The 15,061-nt window shown below is 44.1% G+C and overlaps 1 protein-coding gene across 1 annotated transcript in view; it reads left to right on the plus strand.

Moving 5' to 3' along the window:
• LOC118373687 (MAGUK p55 subfamily member 7-like) overlaps positions 1-15,061 on the plus strand; it is a 295,718-nt gene that overhangs the window by 50,214 nt on the left and 230,443 nt on the right. The gene's annotated exons all lie outside the window — the stretch shown is intronic.

Here is a 15,061-nt window from a genome sequence, read left to right on the forward strand (position 1 = left end):
TATGGAAGTACCATGTTTTGACCACTAATGTCACTGTTTCTGCTATACCGCCAGTCTTATCCATTTTGCTGGACACTTGCGTATATTACATAGATCACAGCATTTCCTTTGCAACTTTGAGTAGATAACCAATAGATTTTGCACCCGATGAAAATACATTGTGTGGTCATCCTCACAATTCAAGCCAGTCCTCCATGAAAGTAATTCAGTTTGTCATTTTTTTTACGCTTAATCTCTGACAGGTTTAACCTTCTCCCACCTCCCTCAGCCCTCTAGGGTTTCACCTGCTGAGTCAGAACCAGGGATTCTCACTACGATCACTGTGCTTAGCTCCGTTTGGCTGTGCTCTGCCCCTCAGTGCAACCCGACGCTAAAACTCAGGCTCTAAAAACAGCCGACGGCCTCATTGCACAAAGTGTTAATGTCGCATCTCTTTCTCTCCAGCCCTTCAGCAAGAGCAGGACCAGAGCCTATAATTGGAGGGTGCTAACTGGGGCCTTATTACGTATAGGGAAGCATTATTATGGCAGGGCGCTTTTAGAGGGCTCATTGTCCCCTTTAGCAAAGTTAGAAATTGAATGAAAAAGCACTGGAAAGCCAAGGGAAAGTTTAGTATTGTTATGAGGAACACCAGAAGAAATACCCTGGCCTTACAGCTTGACCTTGAGGCTAGGCTGGGGGGAGGTAACACACTGAGACTACCTTTGAGTAGAGACTTATTTGTCCTGGTCAAAAGTAGTGCACTATAGAGAGAATTTGGTGCCATTTGGGACGGAGTCGTTGGGTGGAAAGGGGCTGGTTCAGTGGCTGGCTAGGATTTTTGGTATATTTGTGCATGATCTTCATTGGGGTTAATGAATCTTTGGGAGTGTACTGTAGTACTGGTCTACTTGTTTGTTAGTTTGCTGGTATGTTTGCTGTTCCTGGCAGTAGGCTAATATTGAACTTTGAGGTGGGGGATTAGGCTACTTGGGAGTGGTTCAGTCTTTTGCATATCAGATTCTGGGCCTCCTTTTGAGTGTGTTATTAAAGTTCAGGGAAAAGTCCATGTGTGCATGCTAGCCTATCGTTTACGGTGTGCTAGGAAACGGACACATTCGGTGAGAAATTGCAAACCTTGACTCCTTGCTCTTTGCAGTCAGGCATTGATAAAAATGGAAACTGTGACAGTAATAAAGTAATATTGGACAGCAAAGGGAATTGTTCAGATCATTGGCCAAGGACAGAATGGCTGCATCCAAATGGCTCCCCATTTTCCATATAGTGCACTACCTTTGACCAGGACCCAAAGAGCTCTGGTCAAAAGTAGTGTACTTTATAGGGAATAGGGTGCCATTTGGGACACAAACAGAAACGCACATTCCCATGGTCATCCTGAAGTCATCATGATGTTAAACAGTTTTTCACCCTTCCTTACTTTTCCCCCCTATTCATTTAATCTCAAACAATTCTCTTTGAATAGTTTTATGTCCTCCATTGGTGTTTACCATAGTTTCTGAGAAACGTGGTTCTCCCTTTTGGAGCTGTGCGTCAGAGTATTGAGGATGCTCAATGGCTTGGAAACTTCCTGGTAGCATAAATAACAGTTTGTGGCTTTCGAGCCGTCCTCTGGCTAATTTAGATCCAGGATATAGCAGTGACTGACCGGGGGCTTTGGTCCCATTTGACTTCCAGAATATGATTTGTTCATGTAATCCATGGGTGTTATGGTACTTTATGTTGCTATGGTCCTCGAGGAAAGAGAAGATTTAAACTCTGTCTGGAAAAGAGGTGGGGCTATGCTCTCATAGACTCATATTCATATCAGTTGAATGTATTCAGTTGTGCAACTGACTAGGAAAACTACATGACCAAAAGTATTTGGACACCTGCTCATCTAACATCTCATTCCAAAATGATGGGCATTAATATGGAGTTGGTCCCCCCTTTGCTGCTATAACAGCCTCCACTCTTGTGGGATGGGTTTCCATTAGATGTTGGAACATTGCTGCGGAGACTTGCTTCTATTCAGCCACACAAGCATTAGAGAGGTCGGGCACTGATGATGTGCGATTAGGCCTGGCCCGCAGTCGGCATTCCAATTCATCCCAAAGGTTTTCGATGGGGTTGAGGTCAGGGTCTGTGCAGCCAGTCAAGTTCTTCCACACCGATCTCGACCAAACCATTTCTGTTTAGACCTCGCTTTGTGCACGGGAAGTTGTCATGCTGAAACAGGAAAGGGCCTTCCCCAAACTTTTGCCACAGAGTTGGAAGCACAGAATCATCTAGAATGTCATTGTATGCTGTAGCTGTAAGATTTCCCTTCACTGGATTAAGATTTCCCTTCCCGCGGCGGTCCCGTTCTGTGAGCTTGTGTGGCCTACCACTTCGCGCTGAGCCATTGTTACTCCTAGATGTTTCCACTTCACAATAACAGCACTTACAGATGACTGGGCAGCTCTAGCAGGGCAGAAAGTTGACGAACTGACATGTGGGAAAAGTGGCATCCTATGACTGTGCCATGTTGAAAGTCACCAAGCTCTTCAGTAAGGCCATTCTACTGCCAATGTTTGTCTATGGAGATTGCATGTCGGTGTGCTCAATTTTGCACACCTGTTAGCAATGGGTGTGGCTGAAATGGCCTAATCCACTAATTTGAAGAGGGAGTCAACATACTTTTGTATATATAGTGTATTCCCTTTCCATATGTTGGATTGGTAAATAACCAGGATGTGGCATGCATGGGTGACAGTTTGTTGCTATGGTTGTTATGGTCATTGAGAAAAGGGAAGTCATAGTTATTTTAAGTTTCTCTGGAGTTGGAGGAAGGTCTCAGTCTCTCTTCTTATCTGGATCAGTTGGAGTTATGTTGTTGTTATGTCTCTTCAGAAAGGGAAATTGTAGTTCAAGCTTCCCAATACAGAGATCTCAAACTGTCCCCTATGGGTCATGATTCATCATGTGTTCTGTATTAAACCTTTGTGTGCGGTTGGGCTCAAAAGGTAGGGATTCCTTTTCCCATTGAAGGTAATCAATTATCTGAACACTGTCACTGTGTAGGATGGTTCTGTCTTATCCTCATTGAAAACCATTAAAGGTCATCCATCCATGGTAAAGAACTGGGCCTACTGCCTAGCTTTCCTCCAAATAGCTTTCTGACTTGGCTGGCTTACGTCATATGATCCGGGTGAAGTCTGCTGGAAATTACCTGAGTTTCCATCTGAGCCACCTGTTAGAAAAACATTGAGCAACAGAGAGAGCGATTGACTGAAGAAGTGCCATAACATATTGACAGTTTTATTTCTCTGAGTAGACTTTATTTGACTGGCAGACAGACTCCAGTAACTGCCAAAATGTTTGTATGGGCCACTTTCACCCAGCTTATCAAACAACTAGGCCTATCTATCTGTTTGTCATTGCTAAGAAGCTTAACGGCTGGATTAGTTGAAGCTACAAGTAGCCTGGTATTTGGTGGAACAATAAGTGACCCAAGAGGGGGCGGCCTTTTAATCCTGTCTACTTTAAAACCAAAATAAAACTACTGATTGTTCTTTGAGAATGGTCCTAAAATTTGTAACATGCGTGGTCACAGACAGGTAATAGTTGTCTCTCTTTGTCTGAGCTGTTTGAACACCTGCATGGCTGGCAGGTATACTTCTGGCTGCCCTGGCTAGCAGGTATACTTCTGGCTGGCAGGTATACTTCTGGCTGCCAGGTATACTTCTAGCTGCCCTGGCTGGTAGGTATACTTCTTGCTGCCCTCGCAGGCAGGTATACTTCTGGCTGCCCTGGCTGGCAGGTATACTTCTGGCTGCCCTGGCTGGCAGGTGTACTTCTGGCTGCCCTGGCTGGCAGGTGTACTTCTGGCTGCCCTCGCTGGCAGGTGTACTTCTGGCTGCCCTCGCTGGCAGGTATACTTCTGGCTGGCAGGTGTACTTCTGGCTGCCCTCGCTGGCAGGTGTACTTCTGGCTGCCCTCACTGGCAGGTATACTTCTGTCTGTTCTGGCTGGCAGGTATACTACTGCCTGTCCTCACTGGCAGGTATACTTCTGGCTGTCCTTGCTGGCAGGTATAATTCTGGCTGGCAGGTATACTCCTGGCTGGCAGGTATACTACTGCCTGTCCTCACTGGCAGGTGTATTTCTGGCTGTCCTTGCTGGCAGGTATACTACTGGCTGGCCTGGCTGTTAGGTATACTACTGGCTGGCAGGTATACAACTGGCTGTCCTTGCTGGCAGGTATACTTCTGGCTGGCCTTGCTGGTATGTATACTTCTGGCTGTCGTTGCTGGCAGGTATACTTCTGGCTGGCAGGTATACTTCTGGCTGGCAGGTATACTACTGGCTGTTGTTGCTGGCAGGTATACTTCTGGCTGGCAGGTATACTACTGGCTGGCAGGTATACAACTGGCTGGCCTGACTGGCAGGTATACTTCTGGCTGTCCTTGCTGGCAGGTATACTACTGTTTGGCAGGTATACTACTGGCTGGCCTGACTGGCAGGTATACTCCTGGCTGTCCTCGCTGGCAGGTATACTACTGGCTGGCAGGTATACTACTGGCTGGCAGGTATACTACCGGCTGGCAGGTATACAACTGGCTGGCAGGTATACTTCTGGCTGTCCTCGCTGGCAGGTATACTTCTGGCTGTCCTCGCTGGCAGGTATACTACTGGCTGTCCTCGCTGGCAGGTATACTACCGACTGTCCTCGCTGGCAGGTATACTACTGGCTGTGCTCGCTGGCAGGTATACTTCTGGCTGGCAGGTATACTACTGGCTGGCCTGACTGGCAGGTATACTTCTGGCTGTCCTCGCTGGCAGGTATACTACTGGCTGGTAGGTTTACTACTGGCTGGCCTGTCTGGCAGGTTTACTACTGGCTGATGATCTTACCAAAACTAATATGGTCTTGGTCAAATGAGTGAACTGTCTTGATCCCTTCCTCACCAGCTGCTACACTAATGGGTCCACCACAGATGTGTATCTTCTTCGGGTGGTCATGTGTGTCTTTGTGTGCAACCAGACCTGGTGGCCCAAGCTGATCCTTACCCTCTCCATCCCCTTTTGGGCCGTTGTTACTGATGGTTTCCGAGGGGGGTAACTGTCTTGGCTCAGTTACCCTCTTCGGTGGGGCTCCCCTTTCCCAGAGGAAGTGTCTGTTCCTGGTTAGCTTACAGGGTGGAGAGGGTGGGGCTGACTGGGCCTAAGAGTCACCCAATGTTTATGCAACTTTTATCACATGCCAGTGGACACATGATCATCATGGTCTGTTGTGATGGGCTAGATAGTAGTACTTCTCTCTCCCTCGCTAGCTCTCCCTCCTTCGCTCCCCCCTCTCACGTTCCCCTCGTTCTCGCTCCCTTGTTCTCTCTCTCCCTCGTTCTTGCTCTCGCTCGCTCGCTCTAGCTTTCTTTCTCGCTCACTCTCACTCTCGTGCTCACGCTCTCCCTTGCTCGCTCACTCTCTCCCTTGCTCGCTCACTCTCTCCCTTGCTCGCGCGCTCATTCTCTCTCCCTTGCTCGCGCGCTCATTCTCTCTCCCTTGCTCGCGCGCTCATTCTCTCTCCCTTGCTCGCGCGCTCATTCTCTCTCCCTTGCTCGCGCGCTCATTCTCTCTCCCTTGCTCGCGCGCTCATTCTCTCTCCCTTGCTCGCGCGCTCATTCTCTCTCCCTTGCTCGTGCGCACATTCTCTCTCCCTTGCTCGTGCGCTCATTCTCTCTCCCTTGCTCGTGCGCTCATTCTCTCTCCCTTGCTCGTGCGCTCATTCTCTCTCCCTTGCTCGCGCGCTCGCTCATTCTCTCGCCCTTGCTCGCGCGCTTGCTCATTCTCTCGCCCTTGCTCGCTCTCTCGCTCACCCTCTCCCTTGCTCGCTCTCTCGCTCTCTCCCTCGCTCGCTCACTCTCTCGCTCACTCACTCTCTCCCTTGCTCGCTCGCTCACTCTCTCCCTCGCTCGCTCTCTCTCTCCCTCGCTCGCTCTCTCTCTCGCTCGCTCTCGCTCTCTCTCTCCCTCGCTCGCTCTCTCTCTCCCTCGCTCGCTCTCTCTCTCGCTCGCTCGCTCGCTCTCTCTCTCCCTCGCTCGCTCACTCTCTCCCTTGCTCGCTCTCTCCCTTGCTCGCTCGCTCGCTCACTCTCGCTCGCTTGCTCACTCTCTCCCTCGCTCGCTCGCTCACTCTCGCTCGCTCTCTCGCTCGCTCACGCTCTCCCTCGCTCACTCTCTCCCTCGCTCACTCTCTCCCTCGCTCACTCTCTCCCTCCCTCGCTCACTCTCTCCCTCCCTCGCTCACTCTCTCCCTTGCTCGCTCGCGCGCTCACTCTCGCCCTTGCACGCTCACTCTCTCCCTTGCTCGCTCGCACGCTCACTCTCTCCCTTGTAACCCTCCAAATGTTCTCCACTATTCCACCCGCTAATGCCCCTCACAATCCCAAGTAGGGTTGTCATCCCAATGACTGGCAGGCCACCCCGGTGAGGCCATGGGATCCGGGAGGATGGGGGATACACATGGCGGAGGCTCAATCAAGCTCTTCGTCTTGACTTTTTTTCTTATATCATTCTCATTGGCAACAAAAGTTGAAAAAGTGCTGATAGGGGGTAGAATGTGGTCGGACCATCAGATAATTGGCATATACATTACTCTTACTGCATTTCTACGTGTGTGAGGATAATGGACATTTAATCAGGACTAGGACAGAGGAATTTTAAACAATTTTTCCGACATAACATAGGTACAGGAAATTTGCTTATTGTTTGGGACACTTTTAAATGTGCCTTTTAGTGGCCATGTAATTCAGTACTCATCTCTAAACAAAATCAGGGCCAAAGGAGTACATACAAACAAAGGAAATATAAACTACCAAAAGTAATTTACTGTCACCCATGATTCACTTTGCTTCCCTCTAACCGAAGCTAATTGTATGGCTTTTTTCTATTTATAATGTACAATTAACTTCTATACATAAAGACTCATGTGAAGGTGAAATTTCAGAGGAGGTTCTTCTTGATGCAATTAAAGCCTTTAATTCTGGGAAAACCAGTTGAGGTATACAAACATGTTTTTATATACAGTTGAAGTTGGAAGATTACATACACCTTAGCCAAGTACATTTAAACTCAGTTTTTCACAATTCCTGACATTTAATCCTAGTAAAAATTCACTGGCTTAGGTCAGTTAGGATCACTACTTTATTTTAAGAATGTGAAATGTCAGAATAATAGTAGAGTTATTTATTTAATATTTTATTTCTTTCATCACATTCCCAGTGGGTCAAAAGTTTACATACACTCAATTAGTGTTTTGTAGCTTTGCCTTTTAAATTGTTTAACTTGGGTCAAAGGTTTTGGGTAGCCTTCCACAAGCTTCCCACAATAAGTTGGGTGAATTTTGGCCCATTCCTCCTGACAGAGCTGGTGTAACTGAGTCAGGTTTGTAGGCCTCCTTGCTCGCACATGCTTTTTCAGTTCTGCCCACACATTTTCTATAGGATTGAGATCAGGGCTTTGTGATGGCCACTCCAATACCTTGACCCTGTTGTCCTTAAGCCATTTTACCCAACTTTGGAAGTATGCTTGGGGTCATTGTCCATTTGGAAGACCCATTTGTGATCAAGCTTTAACTTTCTGACTGATGTCTTGAGATGTTTCAATATATCCACGTAATTCTCCTCCCTCCGAATGCCATCTATTTTGAAGTGCTCCAGTCCCTCCTGCAGCAAAGCACCCCCACAACATGATGATGCCATCCCCCGTGCTTCACGGTTCTTCGGCTTGCAAGCCTCCCTCTTTTTCCTCCAAACATAACGATGGTCATTATGGCCAAACAGTTTTATTTTTGTTTCATCAGACCAGAGGACATTTCTCCAAAAAGTACAATCTTTGTCCCCATGTGCAATTGCAAACCATAGTCTGCCTTTTTTATGGCAGTTTTTGAGCAGTGGCTTCTTCCTTGCTGAGCGGCCTTTCAGGTTATGCCGATATAGGACTCGTTTTACTGTGGATATAGATACTTTTGTACCTGATTCTTCCAGCATCTTCACAAGGTCCTTTGCTGTTGTTCTGGGACTGATTTGCCCTTTTCGAACCAAACTACGTTCATCTCTAGGAGACAGAACGTGTCTCCTTCCTGAGCGGTATGACGGCTGCGTGGTCCCATGGTGTTTATACTTGCGTACTATTGTTTGTACAGATGAATGTGGTACCTTCAGTTGGAAATTTCACCCAAGGATGAACCAGACTTGTAGAGGTCTTCAATTTGTTTTCTGTGGTCTTTTGATGTTCCCATGATGTCAAGCAAATGGGCACTGGGTTTGAAGGTAGGCCTTGAAATACATTACAGGCACACCTCCAATTGACTCAAAATGATGTCAATTAGCCTATCAGAAGCTTCTAAAGCCATGACATAATTTTCTGAAATTTTCCAAGCTGTTTAAAGGCACAGTCAATTTAGTGTATGTAAACTTCTGACCTACTGGAATTGTGATACAGTAAATTATGAGTGAAATAATCTGTCTGTAAACAATTGTTGAAAAAATTACTTGTGTCCTGCACAAAGTAGATGTCCTAACCGACTTGTCAAAACTATAGTTTGTTAACAAGAAATTTGTGGAGTGGTTGAAATACGATTTTAATTGACTCCAACCTAATTGTATGTAAACTTCCGACTTCAACTGTACTCAGAGGACTGTTATTAGCCTGTTTTAACCACTCCTATGTAAATGGTAGATTATCATACACTCAACAAGAAGGTCTGAGTTCATTATTACTGAACCAGTGGGAAATCTAAAGTTCCAGTTCATTAAAAAAAAGAGGCCCCTCCACTTCAGTGAAGTGATGCAAAAATTCTAGCAAAATGTAAAAGCTCGTAAAATTAAAAAGTTATTGTCGGACATTATTCATTCTAATCAGACAGGTTTTTTACATGGACGACATTGGAGATCATAATATAACTCAAGTACTGGAAACAATAGAACACTATGAAAAATCTATGAAACCAGGCCTGCTATTCATAGCTGACTTTGAAAAGGCTTTTGATAAAGTATGACTGGAGTTTGTATAAATGCCTGCAACATTTACATTTTGGAGAATCTCTCATAAATTGGGTTAAAATCATGGATAGTAACCCTAGGTGTAAAATGGTAAGAAATGGCTTCTTCTCAAAGTTATACACTGTCAAGAGGAGTAAAATATAGTTTTCCGCTATCGGCATATCTATTTGTTATGGCCAACGAAATATTAGCTATTAAAATCAGATCCAACAATAGTATCAAGGGCCTAGAAATCCAGGACTTAAAAACAAAGGTGTCATTGTACACTGATTAATTTCTTTTAAATCCACAAGTTGGATCCACAGCCTCATAGTGGATCTTAGATACTTTTTCTATCCTCTGGATTACAACCAAATGATGATAAATGTACTTTATAATGTATTGGATCACAAAAAAATACAGCTTTTACATTACTGTGGAGTTTACCAATAAAATGGTCTGACTGTGAAGTGGACATACTCTGTATTTATATCCCAAAAGAAAGAAATGATCTCATTACAATAAATGTTTATAGAAAGTGATAACAAATAGATAAGATCTTGCTACTGTGGAAAGGAAGATACCTACACCCAGTAACTTGCTTTTTAAAAATTATACGAGCAACAAATATTCTATTTGATTTGGAACAGAAAGCCAGACAAAATTAAGCAGGCCTATTTATATAATGAATATGAATTCGGAGGGCGGAAATGATTAAATATTAAAGCATTAAACCTCTCACGAAAGGCATCAGTCATACAAAAGTTGTTCTTAAATCTAATCGGGTTCTCTAGCAAATTAGTAAGAATATCTCACCCTTTGTTCGAGAGAGGCCTTTTCCCCTTCATTCAGATTACACCTCTCAATTTCAGTCATTTGAAAAGGAAATCATCTCGCAAATATCGCCATTTTTAAAACAAGCCATATAAAGTTGGTTGCAATTTCAATTTCATCCAACTGAAAAGACAGAAGAAATAATACAACAAATATTGTGTTTAATCAAATATAATAATTGATTCAAAAAAGTATTATCTTCGTAAATGATCTCATAAATATGACTGGTGGAGTTGTCACACATGCAGCAAACAAAAACATGGAAATGTCTGCTCTACCCAACATTACAACCAACTAATTGCAGCATTATCACACAAATGGAGGAGGAAAGTGGAAGGGGAAAAAGTAAGGAACTTGTCTGTTTTGGTTCCTTTAGTGTAGACCTAGCTCTGTTGGTGACAGTAGGACAAGGTCATCTGTGTAGAGCAGGAGTCTGACCTCATCTTTTAGGGTGAGTCCAGGGGCTGCAGATCAGTCCAACAACACTGCTGGTTTGTTGATGTAGATGTTAAACAGGGTTGGACTTAAACTACACCCTTGTCTCAGCCCTTGCCCTTCTGCAAAAAAAACGTGGGTATTTTATTGTTCAGTTTAAACTACATGTGTAAATATATTTTATGTCGTATACTTTACCCCCAACACCGCTTTGGAGGGTTTTGTAATACAATCAATCCATCGTATAATCCATCCCTGTCTCTCTCTCTCTCTCTCTCTCTCCCTCCCTTCTCTGTATCCTCTCTCCTCTCTATCGCTCTCCCTTCTCTTCTCTCTCTCTCTCTCCCTCCCTTCTCTGTATCCTCTCTCCTCTCTATCGCTCTCCCTTCTCTTCACTCTCTCTCCCTCCCTTCTCTGTATCCTCTCTCCTCTCCATCGCTCTCCCTTCTCTTCTCTCTCTCTCCCTCCCTTCTCTGTATCCTCTCTCCTCTCTATCGCTCTCCCTTCTCTTCTCTCTCTCTCTCTCCCTCCCTTCTCTGTATCCTCTCTCCTCTCTATCGCTCTCCCTTCTCTTCTCTCTCTCTCTCTCCCTCCCTTCTCTGTATCCTCTCTCCTCTCCATCGCTCTCCCTTCTCTTCTCTCTCTCTCCCACACTTCTCTGTATCCTCTCTCCTCTCTCTCTCTCTCCCTTCTCTTCTCTCTCTCTCTCCCTCCCTTCTCTGTATCCTCTCTCCTCTCTATCGCTCTCCCTTCTCTTCTCTCTCTCTCCCTCCCTTCTCTGTATCCTCTCCTCTCTATCGCTCTCCCTTCTCTTCTCTCTCTCTCTCTCTCTCTCTCTCCCTCCCTTCTTTATCCTCTCTCCTCTCTATCGCTCTCCCTTCTCTTCTCTCTCTCTTCCTCCCTTCTCTGTATCCTCTCTCCTCTCCATCGCTCTCCCTTCTCTTCTCTCTCTCTCCCTCCCTTCTCTGTATCCTCTCTCCTCTCTATCGCTCTCCCTTCTCTTCTCTCTCTCTTCCTCCCTTCTCTTTATCCTCTCTCCTCTCTATCGCTCTCCCTTCTCTTCTCTTCTCTCTCTCTCCCTCCCTTCTCTGTATCCTCTCTCCTCTCTATCACTCTCCCTTCTCTTCTCTCTCTCTTCCTCCCTTCTCTGTATCCTCTCCTCTCTATCGCTCTCCCTTCTCTTCTCTTCTCTTCTCTCTCTCTCTCTCTCTCTCTCTCTCTCTCTCTCTCTCTCTCTCTCTCTCCCTCCCTTCTTTATCCTCTCTCCTCTCTATCGCTCTCCCTTCTCTTCTCTCTCCCTCCTCTCTCTAAAATTAAGTTTGCTTTTTTGGCATGAAATACAATTTGTAGATTTCATTTACATTTACATTTAAGTCATTTAGCAGACGCTCTTATCCAGAGCGACTTACAAATTGGTGCATTCACCTTATGACATCCAGTGGAACAGCCACTTTACAAAGTAAACTTTACACTTTACTTTGTAGATATTGCCAAAGCAGTAGAATGGTACATAATTTCAGTGAAAACAGTGCAATTACAATGAGGTTAATGAAATAATAATAGGACATGTGATCATGCACACAGTACAACACTGCTGCTGTTGTATTGTGTAATCTTTGGTCAATTTTAAAATATAACGAACAAAAATATAAACACAACATGCAGGTATTTCAAAGGTTTTACTGAACGACTGTTCATATGAGGAAATCGGTGAACTGAAATGAATTCATTAGGCCCTCTTCTATGGATTTCACATGACTAGGCAGGGGTGCAGCCATGGGTGGACCTTGGAGGGCATAGGCCCACCCACTGACCCACTGGGGAGCCAGGCCCAGCTAATCAGAATTAGTTAATCCCCACAGACAGAAATACTCCTCAGCCCCCCCATTCTCTATAATGATGTTGGAGGCAACTTATGGTAGAGAAATTAACATGACATTTTCTGGCAACAGCTCTGGTGGGCATTCCTGCAGTCAGCATGCCAATTTCATGCTCCCTCAACACTTGAGACATCTGTGGAATTGTGTTGTGTGACAAAACGGCACATTTAAAGTCGCCTTGTATTGTCCCCAGTCACAAGGTGCACCTGAGTAATGATCATGCTGTTTAATCAGCTTTTTGATTGGCAATTGAGAAATGCTTATTAACAGGGATGTAAACAAATTTGTGCACAACATTTGAGAAAAATAAACTTTTTGGAGAACTTGAGGGATTTTTATTTATTTCTCCTGATGAAACCTACACTTTAGATGTTGTTTATTTTTTGTTCAGTGTAAAAATAAGATTATAAAATGTAGCAGTATGCTCTGAAAGCTGTCCTTCAAACAGCCTTTTCAATTATGCATATTCTAATGGTCTAACTCTCCCTCCTCCCTCCCACAGAGACTGATTTTACTGACTGCAGCTCCCTTGACTTGACCTAGCAAACACTGGCTGACTAGTTGATTGACTTGTCTGACTGAGGACATTGTTCTGCACCGATTCCGCTTGTGTTTCTCTGTTGCTCATGAAGAAAAACAAGATTTCATTCTTGGGTGACAGTTACTGATGTTTGTCTCCCATAAGACACCATAGGTGCAAAGCCAATATCACTTCCTCAAAATAGTCAGAATGAATCAAACATTTTACATCTAGCTAAGGTGCAGTGTTTTTCAAGTAAAAAAACATGCAACGTGTTGTCTTATGTAAACAAAGTCAGATTGGATGGAGCACAATCACTGCAGCTGTGAGTCCTGTGTTAGTGAGCATTGTCGAAATCAAAACCCAACCCTCGATTAGCCCAAGTCATGACGAAGTCAATTACAAAACTCAGTTTTGGACAAGATTGACTTTATTACCAAAATTGTAGTAAAATTTGACACTACAATAAATGTGTCTGCCTAATATTGATGCCACATAGAACGTTTTCTATCAGAGAAGTTGTTTATTGCCATCAGGTGTGCTTTAAAGTTAACCCATCCTTCTCTACTCAGTTGGGGGCATTGTTTAGGTAAGCCACAACTACTGGTAGCTGAAGGTAAATTCACACTACGGAGACGGAAGGTACTGAGAGTTGCACTGTGTTGCAATTTGGCTGACCCCTATTTAGTCGACTGGTCGATTGTTTGGTTGATCAAGATTTTTTGTTGTTGTTGAGAAGTGGCAAATATATATTTTAAAAATACGGATTAAAAAATTGAGACTCCTATGGTAGGTACACCTACAGCTCATCCCTTGGCAGTAGTACTGTAGACTACTTTATAACTGACCTCAAACCAGAGTCTCTCAGAGCGTCCACAGTCAGCCCACTGACAGCCCTATCAGATCACAGCAAAATCAGTCTACTTGAACAGAGCAATACTCCATCGTGAGGCATCAAAGCCAAAGGAACTGAGTAATATTAAAAAAATGCGATGGATGGAAGGAAAGTACTGTAGAAACCTACCAAAAGACAATTGGGCAACCACATATTCAATCCCTTTTAGACAATTTCCTGGACAAAACGTTCCACTGTAATAGTGAAGGTGTAAACTTGGCAGTAGAAAACCTAAACACTATATTTGGCCTCCCTATCAAATCTGAACATTTCAAGCCGACAACCTAAGAAAATGAACAACAGTGACAAACTGTTTTATGAGGAATGCAAAAACCTAAGAAATAAATTGAGAACCTTATCCAACCAAAAACCTAGACCCAGAAAAACTGAGCCTTCGCATTCACTAAAATCACTCAAACAATACAGAAATACACTACAGAAAAAGAAGGAACAGCATGTCAGATATCTGCTTAATGTAATTGAAGAATCCATAGAATCTAACCACTTCTCGGAAAATTGGAAAAACCTAAACAAACAACTCTTCATGTTGTTATCTATCAAAATCGGATAGATGGATAAACCACTTCTCCAATATTAATGTCTTTAATCATCCTCATCTTTGGCATCTTCCCCAATTTTTGCAACCAAGGACTAATCACCCCAATCCACAAAAGTAGGGACAAATTTGACCACAATAACTACCGTGGGATATGTGTCAATGGCATCCTTGGGAAAATCCTCTGCATTATCATTAACAGCAGACTCGTACATTTCCTCAGTGAAAACAAGGTACTGAGCAGATGACAAATTGGCTTTGTACCAAATTACCATGCGACAGACCACGTATTCACCCTGCACACCCTAATTGACAAACAAACAAACCAAAGCAAAGGCATTGTTGATTTCAAAAAAGCTTTTACCTCAATTTGGTATGAGTGTCTGCTATTCAAATTGGAAAGTGGTGTTGGGGGGAAACCTAAGACATTATTAAAATGTACACAAACAACAAATGTACTGTTAAAATTGGCAAAAGCACACACATTTCTTCCCACAGGGCCGTGGGGTGAGATAGGGATGTAACTTGAGCCCCACCTCCTTCCACATATATATCAACGAATTTGCGGGGACACTAGAACAGTCTGCAGCACCCGGTCTCACCCCACTAGAATCTGAAGTCACAGAGCACACAACAAATTATACATACCTCAGCCTAAACATCAGCACCACAGGTAACTTCCACAAAGCTGTGAACGATCTGAGAAAAGGCAAGAAGACCCTTCTACGGCATCAAAAGGAACATCAAATGGCAAATAATGCTTTAAGCAGTTATAGAATCCATTGCCCTTTTATGGTTGTGGGGTCTGGGGTCTGCTCACCAAACAAGAATTCACACAATGGGACAAACACCAAATAATGCATACAGAGCAGAATTAGGCCGATACCTGCTAATGATTTTAAATCCAGAAAATTCTACAACCACCAAAAAGGAAGCGATTCCC

The sequence above is a fragment of the Oncorhynchus keta genome, chromosome 28 (genome assembly GCF_023373465.1).
Source record: "Oncorhynchus keta strain PuntledgeMale-10-30-2019 chromosome 28, Oket_V2, whole genome shotgun sequence".
In the NCBI taxonomy this organism is placed as follows: Eukaryota; Metazoa; Chordata; class Actinopteri; order Salmoniformes; family Salmonidae; genus Oncorhynchus; species Oncorhynchus keta.